The sequence below is a fragment of the Taudactylus pleione genome, unplaced genomic scaffold (assembly GCF_031769625.1).
Source record: "Taudactylus pleione unplaced genomic scaffold, aTauple2 ptg000184l, whole genome shotgun sequence".
Lineage (NCBI taxonomy): Eukaryota > Metazoa > Chordata > Amphibia > Anura > Myobatrachidae > Taudactylus > Taudactylus pleione.
Genome location: NW_028284586.1, coordinates 8287304 through 8308241, shown reverse-complemented (window position 1 = coordinate 8308241; position 20938 = coordinate 8287304). Strand labels below are relative to the sequence as shown.

The following is a 20938-nucleotide window of genomic DNA, read 5'->3' as shown; positions in this document are numbered from 1 at the left end:
AAGCGAATGAAGGGCTTCATCCACAAGTCCCACATGCCGAGCGGAATCGCTCCGTCTTAGCTCCTCCTTCACTTTCTCCAGCTGCTTCTGCAAAAGCCTGATGAGGGGAATGACCTGACTCAAGCTGGCAGTGTCTGAACTGACTTCACGTGTGGCAAGTTCGAAGGGCTGGAGAACCTTGCACAACACGGAAATCATTCTCCACTGCGCTTGAGTCAGGTGCATACCCCCTCCTTTGCCTATGTCATAGGTGGATGTATAGGCTTGTATGGCCTTTTGCTGCTCCTCCATCCTCTGAAGCATATAGAGGGTTGAGTTCCACCGCGTCACAACCTCTTGCTTCAGGTGATGGCGGGGCAGGTTCAAGAGTGTTTGCTGGCGCTCCAGTCTTCGGCACGCAGTCGCTGAATGGCGAAAGTGGCCAGAAATTTTTCGGGCCACCCAAAGCGTCTCCTGCACACCCCTGTCGCTTTTCAGAAAATTCTGCACCACCAAGTTTATTGTGTGAGCAAAACATGGGACGTGCTGTAATTTGCCCAGATGTAATGCCCGCACAATATTGGTGGCGTTGTCAGATATCACAAATCCCCAGGAGAATCTAAGTGGGGTAAGCCACTGGGCGATGATTTCCCTCAGTTTCTCTAAGAGGTTGTCGGCGGTGTGCCTCTTTCTGAAACCGGTGATACACAGCGTAGCCTGCCTTGGAACGAGCTGGCGTTTCTGAGATGCTGCTACTGGTGACGCTGCTGCTGTTGCTGCGTAAGGTCATACATCTACCCAGTGGGCTGTCACAGTCATATAGTCCTTAGTCTGCCCTGTTCCACTTGTCCACATGTCCGTGGTTAAGTGGACATTGTGTACAACGGCATTTTTCAGGACACTGAGGACACATTTTCTCGGTATCGCCTGCCTAGTGAAGTGGAATCTAGACGAGATTTGGAACCGGGGACACACTACCTCCATTAATTGTCTAAATCCCACTGCACTAATGGCGGATACCGGATGCACATCTAACAACAACATAGCAGTCAAGGCCTCAGTTATACGTTTTGCTTCAGGATGACTGCTGTCGTACTTCATCCTCCTCGCTAAGGACTGTTGGAGGGTCAATTGTTTAGTAAAAGTAGTGGTGTTCCTACTTCCTCTCTGGGATGATGAATGACTCCCAGCAGCAGCAACAGCAGCAGCGGCAGCAGTAGGCGTAGCAATGCAGGATCCTCCGGAGGAATCCCGGACAGGAGAGTCAGTCATGCCAGTGACATGGCCTGCAGGACTACTTCCGATCCTGACTAAGGAGGAAATTGACGAGGAGGGAGTTGACGGTGTGGTTTGCAGGCGCTTGGATACAACAGGACAACGGGATTTAGGTGTCCCTGGACTGCTTACGGTCTTAGCCAAAGTTTCTGAACTTGACAGTAACTTTTTATGAACGCGCTGCAGGTGCCGTATAAGGGAGGATGTTCCTAGGTGGTTGACGTCCCTACCCCTACTTATTTCACCTTTACATATGGTACATATGGCAAGACAGTTGTTGTCCGGATTTGGATAGAAATATTGCCAGACCAAAGAGGTGGAATGTTTGGTCTTCTGCCCAGGCATGACCGTGATGGGCTTTTTCATCCCACGGACAACAACTGTCTCTCCCGGAGCCTGATTTAAACAAACCACATCACCATCAGAATCCTCCTCGCCAACTTCCTCCTCAGCGCCAGCTACACCTGTATCCTCATCCTGTTGTACTTCAACAGTGACATCTTCAATTGGCATATCAGCAAGTGGACTGTGGGTGCTCCTTTCAGCACTTGCAGGGGGCATGCAAATGGTGGAAAGAGCCACCTCTTCCCGTCCAGTGCTGGGAAGGTCAGGCATCGCAACCACCACCACACTTGGACTCTCCTTGGGGATTTGTGATATCTTCTTAGAAAGCACAGTTCTTCGCTGTGCTTTTGCCAGCTTAAATCTTTTGATTTTTTTAGCGGGAGGAGGGCTTCCATCGTCATGTGAAGCTGAACCACTAGTCATGAACATACTAGGGATCGACCTTAGCCGTTCCTTGCCACTCCGTGTCGTAAATGGCATATTGGCAAGTTTACGTTTCTCTTCAGCTGATTTAAATGTTTTTTTCAAGGTCATTTTCCTGAACTTTGTCATTTGGGATTGTATGTGCCCTCTATTATGACATTGGGCATCGGCCTTGGCAGACGACGTTGATGGCATGTTATCATCTATGTCATGACTAGTGGCAGCAGCTTCAGCACTAGGAGGAAGTGGTTCTTGATCTTTCTCTATTTTATTTTAATCGGAGAAAGTTTGGTCCTCCATTTATGTTATATCGATTTGATATATACGTGCGGCTAAACACAGAAAATATTTTTTTATTTTTGCTGGAGAGTAGTGCACTTTGTGGGTTACACCAGCCTTTAAGAAATGAGCCAGCCGGCCCTTTACTTATGGGACACAGGCGCACGCTTGGCGCTGCTCCTTTGTTGATGCAAGTGCGGCTACTGCGCACACAATTCACAAACACAGAAAATAATTTTTTTTTTGGTTTGGACTGGAGTGTACTTTGGGGGTTACAACACCCTTTAACGGTCAAGCCAGCCGGCCCTTTACTTATGACACAGGCGCACGCTTGGCACTACTTTGTTGATGCACGTGCGGCTACTGCGCACACAATTCACAAACACAGAAAATAATTTTTTTTTGGTTTGGACTGGAGTGTACTTTGGGGGTTACAGCACCCTTTAATGGTCAAGCCAGCCGGTTCTTTACTTATGACACAGGCGCACGCTTGGCACTACTTTGTTGATGCACGTGCGGCTACTGCGCACACAATTCACAAACACAGAAAATATTTTTTTTTTTGGTTTGGACTGGAGTGTACTTTGGGGGTTACAGCACCCTTTAACGGTCAAGCCAGCCGGCCCTTTACTTATGACACAGGCGCATGCTTGGCACTACTTTGTTGATGCACGTGCGGCTACTGCGCACACAATTCACATTCACAGAAAATAATTTTTTTTTTTGGTTTGGACTGGAGTGTACTTTGGGGGTTACAGCACCCTTTAATGGTCATGCCAGCCGGCCCTTTACTTATGACACAGGCGCACGCTTGGCACTACTTTGTTGATGCACGTGCGGCTACTGCGCACACAATTCACAAACACAGAAAATAATTTTTTTTCTGGTTTGGACTGGAGTGTACTTTGGGGGTTACAGCACCCTTTAACGGTCAAGCCAGCCGGCCCTTTACTTATGACACAGGCGCACGCTTGGCACTACTTTGTTGATGCACGTGCGGCTACTGCGCACACAATTCACATTCACAGAAAATAATTTATTTTTTGGTTTGGACTGGAGTGTACTTTGGGGGTTACAGCACCCTTTAACGGTCAAGCCAGCCGGCCCTTTACTTATGACACAGGCGCACGCTTGGCACTACTTTGTTGATGCACGTGCGGCTACTGCGCACACAATTCACAAACACAGAAAATATTTTTTTTTTTGGTTTGGACTGGAGTGTACTTTGGGGGTTACAGCACCCTTTAATGGTCAAGCCAGCCGGCCCTTTACTTATGAAACAGGCGCACGCTTGGCACTACTTTGTTGATGCACGTGCGGCTACTGCGCACACAATTCACAAACACAGAAAATAATTTTTTTTTTGGTTTGGACTGGAGTGTACTTTGGGGGTTACAGCACCCTTTAACGGTCAAGCCAGCCGGCCCTTTACTTATGACACAGGCGCACGCTTGGCACTACTTTGTTGATGCACGTGCGGCTACTGCGCACACAATTCACATTCACAGAAAATAATTTTTTTTTTGGTTTGGACTGGAGTGTACTTTGGGGGTTACAGCACCCTTTAACGGTCAAGCCAGCCGGCCCTTTACTTATGACACAGGCGCACGCTTGGCACTACTTTGTTGATGCACGTGCGGCTACTGCGCACACAATTCACAAACACAAAAAAAATATTATTTTTTTAGCACTTGGGGGGAGCACCCCCTGGACAACACTACAGCACCCCTTTAGGACTGGGACACTGCACAGGACTTTGGAGTGGACACAGCCCCTATGGACAACTGACTGCACAACACAGTCCAGCCAGCCCCTGTGGACTTTGAAGTAGTGGACAACAGCAGCACTACACTACACTACACTACACAGCCCAGCCAGCCCTAACTCCCACCCTCCCTCTTCACTGTCCACAGCCGAGTGAGAAAATGGCGCCGACGCGGGTACCTTATATAGGATCCAAAATCCGCGAGACTCGGAAGGCGGGAAGATGACGTTTTGCCTTGATTTCAGAATCCGAGTCAGGCGGGAAAAGTCGAGCCTGACTCGGATCGGACTCGGATCGGGGGGGCTCGGGGGGGTTCGGATTTCAGAAATCCGAACCCGCTCACCCCTAATATATATATATATATATATATATATATATATATATATATACACACACAAGGCAGGCAGATATATTATAAAGGCAGCACAATGGTTTGCACATTACCTGCCTGGTCACACTAGTCTGGCCGTGCCCGCTAGTTCCTGTTCCTGGATGGGGATGATGCTGGCAGCAGCTGCTGCTTGTCTGACGGAGCTGGAGGAGTACCTGAAGGTGGAGCCGTCAGTGGTGACTGACGAGCTCCGCAAAGGCTTATGGGAGGAGCTGCTTCTGCAGCTCCCCCGTCTGCCTTTCTGGTAACGCTGTGGCTGTGCTGTCAGCCCGGCATCCCGGTGGCCCAATCCTCCCCTGCTGAGTACTATATTCAGTGCTGAATAGTTTAACTTCCATATAAACTGCCAGGTCCAACATAAGTCTCTCATTATTACAAACCAGATCACAGATGACCTGATTAACCACGGCTCTGTAGCCTATCCTCATCAGCATGGTGTCCCTTCTGTGATGCAAACGATGCTTCCTCTCTCTCTACGTCCAGCCGAGGGCCCAGGGGTAGATCTCCTTCCTGAACTTCACGTCTTCTTCTATCTGGTTTGCCAAAAACCTGCAGCAACACATGGACAGTGAGCAAGATACAAACATTGTACATATAATACAGTAACTATATGAGACAGTAACTACAACCTATATCAGTAGGGACACAAGGTGATAGGAGCGAAAATGGGATTAAGCCAATTTGTCTGCATGAGAATGGATGGATAATTTATGTAGATGGCATAATATGGGCACTGGCAGTTATAGATATTGGGAGGCTCCTGATACTCACTTTACTCATTTGTTTTACCTCTGTGTGCAATCTGATAATAGTTAAACCACAGGTGTCACGGCCAGGGTATTTCAGCATGGCGCTAGGCGAGTGTTACCTGTGAGGTCATTGTGGCGCGGGCTGTCTGGTGGTGGAGCTGGTGTCTGGCGGGGGGCTTTGGCTGCGCGCGTTGTTGTGCGGGCCTGTTGTCACTCTGCGCTGGTAAGGCCTGGCGGCATCTCCATTCCGTTTGGCATGGGCGCCGCCATCTTGCCTTCTGGCCATGTGATGCGGCTGGCCAATCCTGGTGAGTCACATGTTCCCTCCGGCCAGTAACAGCACGGCATGGGGTATTTAGGAAGGGTCAGAGCCTTCCTTCTTTGCCAGTGCAACGTGTATCTCAGCCTAGCTGAGAGGGAGTTCTCTGTGCTTTCCAGTTCCTGTGAACTCGCTGTCTGCCAGTCTGCCTGTCAGCTCCTAGCTCCCACTGGACTACCCTGCTACCTCCATCACCCTTGCCCATACCTGAGTGCCTGAGCCTGCTGACATCCTGCGCTTCAGTTCACTACCTGTATACCTGGCTTGTTTATTTTCAGTTTCACTACCTGCACACCTGGACAGCTCTAATTATTTCTACTTGGACATTAACCCTTTTACTCCCACCACAGAACTCTTGTGCACATTTATATATTCCTGGACTTTTATTTACTGCCATTATATGTTTACTCAAGCACTTATTAAAATCCTAGTTTTATTTTCAAATCTGCTTCTGTGATCGCTCCTGCAACCACCCCGGGTCCACAAACAACCCAGAACATCACAGTTTGCACTGGCCCCATGGAGCCGGCCACGGATCAGGAGTCAGGAGTGGATTTGTTCAGGTGCATTTCTGGTCGTTTAGAAAATCTGGAAAACATGCAGCATCAGATGGCTCAATTTCTGCAAGAGATGTCCAAGCGACAGGATAGTTTGCAAACTTCCTTTTCTACCCCTGAAGTACCAGCAGCTACATCCGCATCAGCGTCTGGGAATACAGGAGGCAGATCATCTCCCCGCTTACATCTTCCTTTACCAAATAAATTTGACGGCAATCCTAAACTCTGCCGAGGATTCCTAAATCAGTGTGACATACATTTTACCCTGCAGCCTGACAACTTTCTAACTGCAAGAACTAAAGTGGCTTATATAGTCTCTCTGTTATCCAGCCAGGCCTTGGAATGGGCTTCCCCACTCTGGGAGCGCTCAGATCTGCTGCTGGATAATGACGCAGGCTTTGTGTCATCCTTCAGGAGGATTTTCGATGAACCTGGGCGTACTGTATCAGCATCATCAAACATCATGACACTGAGACAAGGGGTCCGTCCTGTCAGTCAATATGCCGTGCAATTTCAAATTTTAGCATCAGAGCTCAAATGGAATGAGGAAGCCCTCACCTCGACCTTCTGGCATGGGTTGTCAGACCGACTAAAGGATGATCTAGTCACACGAGAGCTTCCTACTAATCTGAATGACATGATTTCGTTGTGTATCAAAGTTGACCTACGCTTCAGGGAACGTCAGGCTGAAAAAAACAGAACTGATCGGCAAAGGTCATTTACCCCCTCCATTCCTACCCGTCCCATTCCTTCTCCTACTGAAGAGGAGCCTATGCAGGTGAATCATACACACCTCTCCAAAGAAGAACGTCAGAGAAGAATGCAAAAGAACCTCTGTCTGTACTGCGGAGAGTCCGGTCACCTGCTGATTTCCTGCCCCCGTAAACCGGGAAATGCCAAATCCTAACTGACACTGGAGACATCAAGTTAGGAGTTATGAACCCGTCTCCAAAAATTAAAGATTTCACGATTACCCTAGCCTTGGATCTTAAACCCAAACCTGTCTTTGCTACTGCTCTACTCAACTCGGGAGCAGCCGGAAATTTCATAACGTCTAGTTTCATAGATAAATTTCAGATTCCTTGTTTGTCTCTCAACCATGCCATCTCTCTGACCTCTATAGATGGACGCCCTCTAACTAACGGGATAGTCACCAAAGAGACTCAACCAGTATTGGTCCGAATTGGGGCACTTCATTCTGAGTCCTTAAAATTCCTGGTGATATCAGAGGCCTCTCAAGAAATTGTTCTTGGTCTACCCTGGTTACGTCAACATAATCCCAGGATTGATTGGAGTTCTATGCAGATTCTGTCATGGGATATTGGACTGTCAGAAATCCTGTCTTCCAAAAATTCGACCTGTGAGAAAGACAGTTCCATTAGTTTCTTCTGCCATTCCCAAGGAATATCAGATGTTCGCCGATGTTTTCTCTCAACAACAAGCAAATATCTTACCCCCTCATAAGGAATGGGACTGTCCAATTGAATTGATACCTGATAAGATACCACCTCGTGGTCGTACCTATCCGCTGTCCTTGCCTGAGACTCAAGCCATGACCGAGTACATCCGGGACAACCTGGCAAAGGGGTTCATTCGCCCCTCTACTTCACCTGCCGGAGCTGGGTTTTTCTTCGTTGGCAAGGACGGTGGTCTAAGACCATGTATCGATTATCGAGGCCTTAATGACATTATTGTAAAGAATCGATACCCTCTTCCCCTGATTACTGAGTTGTTTGATAGGGTCAAGGGCTCTGTCATTTTTTCTAAATTAGATCTAAGAGGGGCTTACAACCTCATTCGTATCCGAGCTGGCGATGAATGGAAGACCGCTTTTAATACCAGAGATGGACATTTCGAGTATTTAGTAATGCCTTTTGGATTGTGTAACGCCCCTGCTGTCTTTCAAAGTTTCGTTAATGAGATTTTCCGGGATCTGTTATATGTTTCGGTTGTTGTCTATCTGGATGACATACTGATTTTTTCACCCTCGGTGGCTAAACATCAAGAACATGTTAAAGAAGTTCTGACCCGTTTGAGAGAAAACCACCTTTACTGCAAACTGGAGAAATGCGTCTTTGGAGTGCCCAGTGTACCTTTTCTCGGCTATGTAATATCTGGCTCCAGTTTAGAAATGGACCCCAAGAAGGTACAAGCAATTCTGGATTGGACCCGACCTCAGACACTGAAGGCCATCCAGAGATTGTTGGGATTCGCCAATTATTATAGATGCTTCATTAAGGGATTTTCTACACTGCTGGCTCCCATTACAGCCTTGACCCGCAAAGGTGCTAATCCTGCCCAATGGTCACCTGAGGCAGAGTCTGCCTTTCATCTTCTAAAACAGGCCTTTATCTCAGCACCAGTTCTTCAACAACCAGATCTGGACAGGCCTTTTTTGTTGGAAGTAGACACATCTACTGAAGCTGTGGGAGCGGTCTTGTCTCAACATTATGAGGACGACCGAGTCCATCCGTGTGGGTTCTTTTCTAAAAAATTCTCACCTGCCGAAAGGAACTACGCCATAGGTGAGCAAGAACTACTAGCTGTAAAGTTGGCGTTGAAGGAATGGAGATATTTGCTAGAAGGCGCCAAGTTTCCATTTACTGTATTTACGGACCATAGAAATCTCCTATTTCTCAAAAACCTCCAATGTGTGAGTCCTCGTTTGGCCCGCTGGGCAATATTCTTTGCCAGGTTTCAGTTCACCCTGACCTTCCGGTCTGGAGCACTTAATCAGAAGGCTGATGCCCTATCGAGATCTCTCCTCTGTGATGATCAATCTGAAAATCAAAGCAATACCCCTGTCTTGGAATCAAGAGTTTTCACCGCATTACAACTTCAGCCTCCTACGGGAAAATCATTTGTGGCCCCGGAATTAAGGAAGCAGCTTCTCACTTGGGCACATTCCTCTCGCTTCGCAGGGCACTCAGGCACTCGGAAGACCTTGGAGTTCCTGAAAAGACACTATTGGTGGCCTTCTATGAAGGCAGATATAATGGAGTTTATCTCTTTCTGCTCCTCCTGTGCCCAGCATAAATCATCACGACAAGCTCCAGCTGGGGAATTGCTTCCATTACCTAAACCATCACGTCCATGGACGCATCTCTCCATGGATTTCGTCACAGACCTGCCAGTCTCTCAAGGTTTCAACACTATCTGGGTTGTAATAGACCGATTTTCCAAGATGGTCCACTATATACCGTTGAGGAAGTTACCTTCTGCCCCTGACCTGGCACAGTTGTTTGTCCAACACATATTTCGTCTACATGGCCTTCCTGCTGAAATTGTCTCTGACCGTGGTGTGCAGTTTACTGCAAAATTCTGGAGGGCTTTGTGTTCTGTTCTTCAAGTGAAGTTAAACTTTTCCACGGCCTACCATCCGCAAAGCAACGGCTCCACCGAGAGAGTTAATCAAGATCTAGAGACTTTCTTAAGAATTTTTATGTCATCTTCCCAGGACAATTGGGCTGCCTTGCTGCCGTGGGCTGAGTTTGCACATAATGCTTCCTACCACTCGTCAACTAACCAAACGCCATTTCAGGTTGTATATGGCCTTCATCCTCGTGTTCCCAAATTCCGAAGCCTGCCTGTATTCGATGTTCCGGCCGTGGAGGACACGGTGCGGAATTTTGCTGCCATCTGGACTCAAGTACGGTCTGATTTGTTGAAGGCATCCTCTCGCTATAAGACCCAGGCCGATAAGAAGCGTAGAATAGTTCCACGCATGCAAGTTGGAAGCCAGGTCTGGTTATCCATCCGGAATCTTCGTCTGAGGGTTCCTTCTATGAAATTTGCACCATGCTTCATAGGTCCCTTCTCCATAACAGAAGTCATTAATCCAGTGGCCTATCGTCTACAGTTACCCCCATACCTAAAAATCCCTAATTCCTTCCATATTTCCTTATTGAAGCCCCTGGTCCTGAACAAATTCCATTGTGCTCTACCTGCTTCTCCTCGAGTCCAGACGGAGAGAGGAGTTGAGTTTGAGGTTGCCCAGATCTTGGACTCTCGTCTACGCAGAGGTCATCTACAGTATTTGCTGGACTGGAAAGGTTACGGTCCAGAGGAACGTTGCTGGACCGATGCTCGTGATGTCCACGCTCCCACGCTCATCAGGAGATTCCATTCTGCCCATCCGGAGAAGCCTGGTGAGTGTCTTGAGGCCACCCCAAAAGGGGGGGGTACTGTCACAGCCAGGGTATTTCAGCATGGCGCTAGGCGAGTGTTACCTGTGAGGTCATTGTGGCGCGGGCTGTCTGGTGGCGGAGCTGGTGTCTGGCGGGGGGCTTTGGCTGCACGCGTTGTTGTGCGGGCCTGTTGTCACTCTGCGCTGGTAAGGCCTGGCGGCGTCTCCATTCCGTTTGGCATGGGCGCCGCCATCTTGCCTTCTGGCCATGTGATGCGGCTGGCCAATCCTGGTGAGTCACATGTTCCCTCCGGCCAGTAACAGCACGGCATGGGGTATTTAGGAAGGGTCAGTGCCTTCCTTCTTTGCCAGTGCAACGTGTATCTCAGCCTAGCTGAGAGGGAGTTCTCTGTGCTTTCCAGTTCCTGTGAACTCGCTGTCTGCCAGTCTGCCTGTCAGCTCCTAGCTCCCACTGGACTACCCTGCTACCTCCATCACCCTTGCCCATACCTGAGTGCCTGAGCCTGCTGACATCCTGTGCTTCAGTTCACTACCTGTATACCTGGCTTGTTTATTTTCAGTTTCACTACCTGCACACCTGGACAGCTCTAATTATTTCTACTTGGACATTAACCCTTTTACTCCCACCACAGAACTCTTGTGCACATTTATATATTCCTGGACTTTTATTTACTGCCATTATATGTTTACTCAAGCACTTATTAAAATCCTAGTTTTATTTTCAAATCTGCTTCTGTGATCGCTCCTGCTACCACCCCGGCTCCACAAACAACCTAGAACATCACAAGAGGTTCCCAAATGCGGTCCTCAAGGCTCCCCAACAGTTCAGGTTTTAGAGATATCCATGATTGAGCACAGGTGGTTAATTCAAATTGACTGATGTACTAATAAATTGACTGTGGTCAAGCATGGATAGCCTTAAAACCTGGGTGGTCTGAGTTTAGGAACCTCTGGGTTAAACTGTTTTCTCTTTGGTGATTTGTATTAGTCTGTTTTTTCAATGGATTACCTGCCTAATATTTAGCTGCCACCTCTGTAGTCTGGTGTTTGCCAGCCCTAATAATGCTAACAATTTATACCAGTCCAGAGACACCTGAGTAAGAGGGAGCCTGCTAGGTCTATGGGAAAGGGGCTAATACAGGAGATTATCACACATAGCCCAGATTCATGGATTTAGGATTAGTGAGCCAAATGTTACAAAAAATTATATTATGAAGTAATCAGTTGGGATAAAACTTCTCCAATTAATTTACCTGATGAGATACTTACAGGGCAGGGAAAAAGTACTTGCCATACTCCTCCGTCTTCAGGCCTGCCTGTTTATAGTAGACAAGTTCCATTGCAATGAAGTACTAGGGGGATAGAGAAGTGTCTTAGAGGCTGGTAGTGACACCAAAATATATCATTCAGCTACTCACACATATCAGAAAACGATGTTCATTGTTACATCTCAACCCATACTGAGAGGTAGTTTTATTCTAGGCCGGTTACACTCACTGTAAGGCCATATATTCATATAGATAGAGGTAAATCCTGTCAGCTGCTGTCATGTTCATCTCATTCACTGTAAACGTGAAAATCTGGTGGCAATAACCCAAACAATATTGAACAATGATATATACAGTGTATTGACTACAGAAAACTCTATTAAAAATATAAACAATTTTTTATTGATACAGCCTTAAAAAAACCTGTAGTTTCAAATAGGAGGACACAAAGAACATACACAGTTTACCTATAACATTTGGTAATATTTATAGAAATAAAACCATAGGTATACAGTAGTACAATTGTCACTAATAAATGTAGATAAAGGGGGCACCTGGATTATATGTGAACTCCAGAGTGGGCCTGATTCCGAGATCTACGCTAATGCAATCGCAACTGCAAACTGTTATGGAACGCAACTGCTAAAATGTGCCAATGCCTTCCAAAGCTTACCTGAGCATAGTAACGGCCACTTCTGCCTTCTCATTTCCGTCTGACGATGTACAACAGCGTAAACATCGGTAAAATGGAGGCGCGTCAGGCATCCAGGCAACTTGTAAGTCAAGTCTGACCTGCCTCAAACACTGCAGCTCTCCTGACACACAGAGAGCTTTCATGCTGCGCAGGATAACGGCTAATATATGCACTCCCACAAAACGCTGTGTAAATAGTCCGACACACCTGTGTTTTTGTAACTACCCCTCGTTACCTCCCCCAAACACTGACTACAGTACCTGTCACTCAACTTGCAAGTGAATGTTCTTGGCAAGGGTAATCGCAATGCAATTGCTGCCCGCGCGCAGTGCGACTTTCACGCATGCGCAATGGCTATTAATCGCTCGATCTGTGTAAATATCAGCATTGCGTAAATCTTTAAATAAGGCCCTGAGTCTCTCCAAGTCATTAGCTTTACCAAGTCTGATGCAAAGAAAAGTTCCTTCCTATATGGTGTGAAGAAGATGATTTTGTCAGGAAAATGCATTAGACTATTTTAAATATTGGAGTCCACCTGGGAACTCTCTTTGTATATATTTTAATTCACCACAACAGATATTACCTCAGCAAGTGTTTTGGATCCCACCTGCATCTCCTTCTGATGCCTCCATTGCATGAACCATTCTCTTTTTGTTTGGCACCCAGCATCTGCAACACTCCGGTAAACAAATGATGCCCACTCCCAGACGTGTCTGAGCAAGCTGCCATGAAAAGGCCTCTACTAATCCGGATATTTCTACCGTGCCACTTCACACCACTTAGGAAGGAACTTTTCCTTGCATCAGACTTGGTAATACTGATTTGGAGAGACTCACTCCACTCTGGAGTTCACATATAATCCAGGTGCCCTCTTAATCTTTATTTATTAGTGACAATTGCACTACTTTATACCTATGGTTTATTTTTGTACATATGATCACATGTAATCTGTATATATTCTTTATGTGCTCCTATATGAACTCATACAAGGATTTTAAGAAAATGTATCAATAAATAATTGTTAATATTTTTACTACAGAATTTTTTGTAGTCAATATATATCGTTGTTCAATATTGATTAGGTTATTGCCACCAGCCTCATTAGTTCACTACACTGCGCTGTTTTGGCGGGTGACTGTCCCATATAGACTGGCAGAATTTTAGTAACTCTGATTGCTGGTCCTAATACTATCTTCCTATATATCTCTTCACATCTAGTAGACTCAGTACAGCACCCAGATTCCCCCCCCCCTCTTTATTTTTACCTTCTCGTAAAGTACTCGTGAAAATACCTTGTCTGACACCTTCAGGCCGTGTCCCGGAGCAGGAACTCTTGTATGTAGTCGTCCTCTAAAATAGATAAATATAACTCAGCTGGGATATTTACATTCATATTAGGTCCGAGCCCTCTATATTAACTTGTGAGAAAGAGTCTATGGCCCTCATTCAGAGGCGCTCGCAGGAAGCGAGCGCTCGTTCTGAATGAGGGCGGCCGCTTCTATATTTTAGTGAGGCCTCCTGGTCGCTAGCTAAGCTGTGGGTTACCACCCACAGCTTAGCGACCGACCAGGATGATGGTCGCCATGGTCAAGACCATCGCGACCATCGGGGCTTGCGACGAAACCCTAAGGATGGGTCTCGGCAACCGCAAGCCCAATGGAGCTTCCTGCTCTAATTGAGCTGCTGATGTCGGTGCGGCCGCCCACAAATTGGCAGGCGTTAAGGAACGCTTCCGTTTGTGCAACCCCCCCCCCCGCCTCGCCTACAAAAAAACGAGCCGAGCTCTCGATCAACTTCGACAGCCGGCCCTTTTGTAGTGAGCTCCGGAGCGAGAGAGTTTCTCTCTTGCTCCGGGGCTTGCGCACACGCAGTGCGGCTGCTGCGCGCGCGCAGGACCAAAACATCGACCCGGTTGCGAGCGTGTAGCGCTTGCGACCGGGTCTGAATGAGATCCTATATCCTACAACATTGTATATGGAGCTGTCCCTCCAATCTTATTGCCATAGAACCTCAGTGTAGTATACTTCCTGTACCAGGGCCTGAGCAGTCTGCAATGTTACCTTCCATCTACCACCACCAGATACAGGTAAATATAATAACATAAATATTATTGCCTATTTACCAAGCTGCTGTATATGCTATATCTACAATTATAGGTAAGATATATTCAAACTAAACATTTGTGTCAAACATTATAAGTGTCATCAATTCCCCCTATAATATGCATGTGTAGTGTATTAGTTTTGTGCAAATGTTATGATTCTTCCCCCTTGTACATACAAAGGATCATGTGCATTTTATGTCCTTATGGGGTTATTGGCAAAACTAAAAGCATCATTACAAAGCCCTGAGTACTATTTACAGTATTTCATACCAGTATTTAAATTATACTTAATAAAACACGTAAGTAATGGAACATCTAGTCTTCACTATATGGGTCAGAATTTTATATTTTGAATGACTACTAAACCCAAATATTGAAAATGAAATGAGCTTTACTTAAATGACTTCCACTGTAGCTCTGATAAACGTAACGTATCACCTCTCAGTACACACACGGGCATCTATACTATAGTGTCTGATGGGATGTGTTACATGTCACACAGCTGAGATTCACCGTCACCCTCTTAATGTAAAATGTTCACCTCTAAGGGCTCATTTAATTATCTCATGCTGCAAATCTAATTACCACTTTAACTTTTGGGAATAATATAAGTTGCATTCCTAATGACTGCCTACATTAAACATGTAATACTTTTGAAGGCATCATGTTCTTAATGTACACTAGGTCATGTACTTGTACTTTCCCTTAGGTGTAATAGCACAAACACAAGTGCATGACATTGGGAACAGCATTTCCTCTGTAGCTGCATTTTTGCAGCTTCGAAAATCACCAGTAGTATCTTTAATACTATGGGCCGTATTCAATTAGTGTGAAAAGCCGTTTTCGGCAAAAAAGTTTCGCCGGTGACGTCATTTCGCCAAGGGAAAACTTATCCCCGTATGCAATTGTGGCATCTTTTCACCGGTTCGGAAACTCAATGTATTGGTATAGGCGAAAAAGATGCGCCTATGAAACCTGGCGGAAAAATGTGCATAATTGCGGTTTTGGGGTGCAAAGATGGGAAAACCACCCTGCACGCTAAGGAGAGGTCCCAAAAGGTAAACTGCATCAAAAAAATCTTAAAGAACATCCCAAAAAATTACTTTGAAAAAGAGAGCGAAAAAGTTCAAAGTTGGTGTACAAACTTAAAAACTAGCGAAATAGACTTTGGGGGTGTCTACAAGTATGGGGGTGTTTTTTTTATTGCAGGTGCATGCTGAAGAAGCGTTTTTCACGTTTTTTAAAACCACACTTTTGCGAATTTTAACCATGCTTGCACCCATTTTCAGGTACCCCAAATTTGCTGGGACTAGTTATTTTCACCACAAAAAACTGCTAAATACTATTCTTCACCACTTGTGTAAAGACGCTAATTAGCAGTTAATGAGAGTATTTAAGTACCCCAAATACCTTCAGCAGGGCTATTCAGGGGCATCTACCATGAACCCCAATGTTAGTGCATCTTTTGGGGGGTGTCAGGCTGATTTCCGTTTTCGCCTCTTTCTAATTGAATACGGGGATAATTGGGGACGGGCGCAATACATTTACACATGGAAAAACAGCGATGACAGAGAAAAGTCCAGCATGTGAAAAGTGCAGAACTTTTTGCACTTAATTGAATATGCTCCTAAGGTTGTCAAATACATATCCCCTGTATAGTAGTCCCTTTTGTTGGCTGAATATGAGACCTGGCTTACACATCTGTCTATGGTGGAGGACACAATTTTATCCCCCAGTGTTCTGCAGAGCTCTATGGAAGAGCTATGGATGGACAGTAATACACTATCACTGCCAGGAAAGTAGCACCATCTAGCAACTGGCTTATGGGATTAACAGTTCCCGCGGTGATCATTCCTTATATACCAGAGGTTGTCCACAGATAGACAACATATTTACAGCTCTCTAGAACATTATTGCTTACTGGTGTTGGACTGTGTATATAATTTGGTTGTCCTTTTAACTACTAATAAAAGGTGAGATAAGTTGTGACAATAAATGTACATCAGAAACAGTGAAGTGTACAGGAATGTCTTACTCAGGATGTTATAGAAAGCCGCCCGCTTCTCCGGCTGCAAGAAGGGAGCCTCCACCGAGCTGGCAATCCGGCCTCTTCTCCTTTTGCTGGTGTTTGGAGATCCAGATGGTGAGCTGGTAGGGGAAAGAGTGGTCACAGTTTAGTATTGCGTTCGCCAACCTGTCGCTCGTGAGCCACCGGTAGCTCACAGTAGCAAGCATGGTGGCTTGCCTTATGGTGGTAGTGTGGCGGGTGCTCTCCTTATGGCAGTGGGCTGACGGCACGCAAACCGCGCATAGGGCATGTTATACACGGCGGCAGTGCATGATGGATACTGCTAGCAGCCTCAACACTGACCGCATTAAGAGACACTTGCTTGGAGTGAGTGTTGGACCTGGCCATCCACTGTCCCGTCTGCACAGTCCATCAAGCAGTCCCCTGTTCACCGCTGACAACTCTCAGGAATTAGAGGTAGAGTCCTGCACTTTGAAAGGGGGTGTGGGTCCTGTCCATCCACTGTCCCGCCTCCACAAACCATCCAGCAGCCCCTGCTCCCCGCTGACAGGTCTCTACATTTTATTTTTGAAAACTACAATCTGGCTAGTAATAACCAAAGTTTTCATAGAAAAACAACAATGCATTTTTTAATACAATGATAGTTATCACTGTATTAATAAATGCATTATGGTTTTTCTATGAAAAATTTGGTTATTAGCCAGATTTTAGTTTTCAAAAATAAAATGTGGCTCTTCAAGACGTCTCATGTTTCTCAAGTAGCTCCCACCCCAATTAAGGTTGGAGACCACTGGTTTAGTAGATGTTACAACATAAAATATTCCAATACAGATCTGTTATGTGTTGTTGTATTCTGCACAATGTGTGATTATTACATAATATCTATGCAGAAACCGATATCTGGCCAACGTTTATATCACCCACCCTAATCTGGATGACACCGCGCCCATTTATGTCCCTATTTTCTGTCTTTCTGTCACATCAGGCAGCTGTCAGAGCACAGCAGGAAGAGGCCCATGTATGTCTCATGTGTCACCCTGACATCTCCATCCCAGTAGGAAATAATTTATTACACACGTATTGATACCTCTAAATCTATATACCCAAAAATGTCGCTATTTAGCGCTACAAATTGCATAAGAAATAACTGCTTTACAATCCAATTGTGGTTTCAATGCACAAAAAATGATATTGCAATAAAAAGAAATTTCCACGCTTAGATCTAACACAATTATCGCAAAAAGCAAGTAAATACAAAGGTACAAACCAACACATATGCGTGCGCACTGGCCCAGTATGCAGTATTTCAATCCTGAATCTGCGGTCACCGTCACCCAAGGATATGGAGAAAATGAGTGACTACTGTCACAGCTCACAAGCCTATATTCGGTACAGGTTACAGAGACAACAAAGGCATAGCATAACAGATGCTCATTGGTTCTTGCTTCAGGTCACTCCATTCATTGGTTAGTTCATATGGTGTCATCAGAGGTATGGTTCAGGTTTCCAACTGCTTCTTGTGTAGGTTTCCCTCCGAAGAACTAATAAAAAAGACACTACATACAGAGATACATTCTAACCTATAATTCATATCTTGCGAACGCATGCTGCAATTTCCTTGCCGATAAAACCAATGATCTACAAATAAACAGGGATTTAAAATGGTACCAAACATGACATGTCTACTAGCTTCTGTACCTTAAATATCATATACATACATTTCACAACATAATTATATGCTACTAAAACCTCTAATATTATGTTTAATGTGAAGGAACCTTTTTATAAGTTATTGTATGTGTAAGTGTGAAATTATTGTGTAGTTTCGCTAGTTTGCATTGCGCGTGTATGGGTGCGTGCCACTCAAAGGTGCGTGCGTATGTGTATGCATGTAAGTCTATGTGTGTGTGTTATGTAATTCAGTGTATTTGTGATGGATTAATATATATATTATCCATTTCTGACATATTTTAATATTTAGACATTGCCTGAACCAAATTCTAAGTTGTAAATAAAGGTTTATTTCTAAGCAGGGGGAGACCCCCAGCTGCTTGCTGTTGCCACCTTGTCTGGTAGTTTGCAACAGGCCCCTCTCCACTTAATTAGAGTATAGGTGTCAGTTCCTATGAACCAAAACAGCACCGAACAAAAGGGTATACAATTGTTAACGATCTGCTGGTTCCTGACAATGATTCCCAACTTTGCATTTAGAAGCCTTCTCTGATCATATCTGTGTTACATTTTAATTATTTGTTACAGGCATATTGTATCAGTATGCAGAGTTCTCAAAACATTTTTTTAGATTCATCTGGGATTACTATATGTGACTACAGGGTTGTTTGATTAACAGGCAATCTAACAGTATTATACGCACTGGTTTTTATTAATTGTTGTATGCTGTATGTTTTGTAATGTGTACATTAAAGTTTATTTTAGCTTGGAAGGTTGCTAAGGTAACCTGGTCTTGTGACTTCTGGTTAGGAGACCAGGAAGTGACGTTTCTGGGACACATGGTGCCTAGCTGCTATTTAAGTGTGGTAAGATTTTAATTGTTTGTATCTTATGCTTGATAAAAGCGCACAATAAAGCGCTGAAACGTTGCATGTACAGCTGCTGTCTTTGAATTTTTTATCACGGAGTGCCGCCACGTGGACATTTGTGTTTGGTCCATCCTGAGCAGGGCTGACTACGGAGAGCACCCGGTTTCTTTTGCTGCATCTTCATGGATTATGGATATATATATATATATATATATATATATATATATATATAGCGGTTATGTCATATAGCACACACTGCGGGTTTTTTTTTGGGGGGGGGGTTGGGCGCGGTAGCACGCTTGTGCTCCGGGCACCCTGGCCACATACTACACATCTGCCTGGAGATGACCTAGATGGGAAGGATTCATGTAACAGAAATATACCTCCATTTCTGTACATTGTGTCTGTTATTACCCTATAGCTGTCTTACTGCATATCTGTTATAGTCACTTATTTACCCCATCTAGGCTAATCTTTATTACTGTCACCTAACACTGTCTATAAGACATTGGTATACAGATGTGATAAGCTGATTTGTATTACATTTGTTTTATCTGTGTTTTCCACATTTGAATAGTCTTCAAAATTTGATATTTAAGGATGACAATTATTACAATTGACCTATTGGCAGAAAAATGAAATAATGCATAATAAACCCAGGGGCTGAGGCCGGGGTCATCACGGTGTTTTATCTGTAAACTTATCTCATTTAAAAAAAAAAAAAGCTACCTAAGCTACCTAATACTAGATGCAAAACCAGGAGTGGTTTCCCATGACCAGAACTGCTGACAACAGGCGGCTTTACCCGTAGTGGTGATTACAGTATATATTATTAGGGATATCAACAATATTATCAGTCTTGTGTTTTTATTAGGTCAGGGAGACAGAGATACAGTAAGTTATACGTGGGGATGTGCAGTTTGGTTTCAATGGAAACCGAATATACCCAAACCGAATTCCGGCGAAAGGTCTTCCCGCCAAACTTGGATCTCAAAACGAGGCAAAAAAATCATCTTTCCACCGTCAGATCTTGCATACTTTGGATTGCATATTAAAGTCCCTCCCTCGTGATCGGGGATCATTTCACACAGGAGACCGGAGGGACTAAGGCACTAAAAACGCCATTAGGAGTGGACTGGGGCACTGTGTTGAGGCCTACAGGTGCACTTCATCATTAAAAAAAAATATTAGGAGCACTGGGTCTGATTCAGAGATGGACGCTATTTGCAACTGGTCGTTCAGAAAAAGGGGCCGGCTATTTAAATAGAGCGCTCGCTCTTTGCGGTCTGTTGATGCCTCCATGTCTGAGCGAGTGAACGAAACATGCGCTCGCTATTTTGTAAAGACGCCCCTTGGCCGTTCGCATCATACGTCATCTCCGTTATTTATTAGATTAATCGAGTACATCAAAAGGCGTCTGAACTGCTCGCAGTGCTTGTGGTAGGTTTTACTTCCCGCAATCATGCGAGCAGTTCAGGCTAAAAGACAACCAAGTGACATGGTCGATGACGCTGCTTTGTTAAATATGCACACCCATCAAACGTCCGTTTTGACCGTTAGGCACGCCTGCGTTTGGATCTCCACTCCCCGTTTTCAAGCACCTTCCCCTGTTACCACCCACAAACGCCTCATGCTGTCACTCTAATTAGCAGGCCCTCGCTGTTTTACGAGCGCACGATTTCCGACCGCAATGACCGGCTGGCGCATGCGCATTACGATCCATTCGCATGCGCAGTTGTGCGAACATCGCTCGGAGCGAACAAGCGGCCACTTACGAGCGGCTCTGAATTAGACCCACTGTGTCAAAGGGGCACTGAAGAGGCACTGTGGACTGTGGGCTGCAGCACTGTGAGGCACTGTGTTGTGTGTTCAGGGCTAGGCTTTGTGTTAAAAACACTATGTTATGTGTTCAGGCCATACTTGACTACTTTTGAAAAAGCATTTCAGGGAGATTACGAAAAAACACCTATGAGTGTGGCAGTAAAGTGGGCATATACATTTTTTTATTTAACTCCAAATGTAAACGAGCTCCAGAGCAGATATAGGGGGTCATTCAGACCCACTCGCAAGCGGC

General features: G+C 45.2%; 1 pseudogene; it reads right to left on the bottom strand.

The window, feature by feature from the left end:
* LOC148519736 (uncharacterized) overlaps positions 1-20938 on the bottom strand; it is an 86071-nt pseudogene that overhangs the window by 30024 nt on the left and 35109 nt on the right.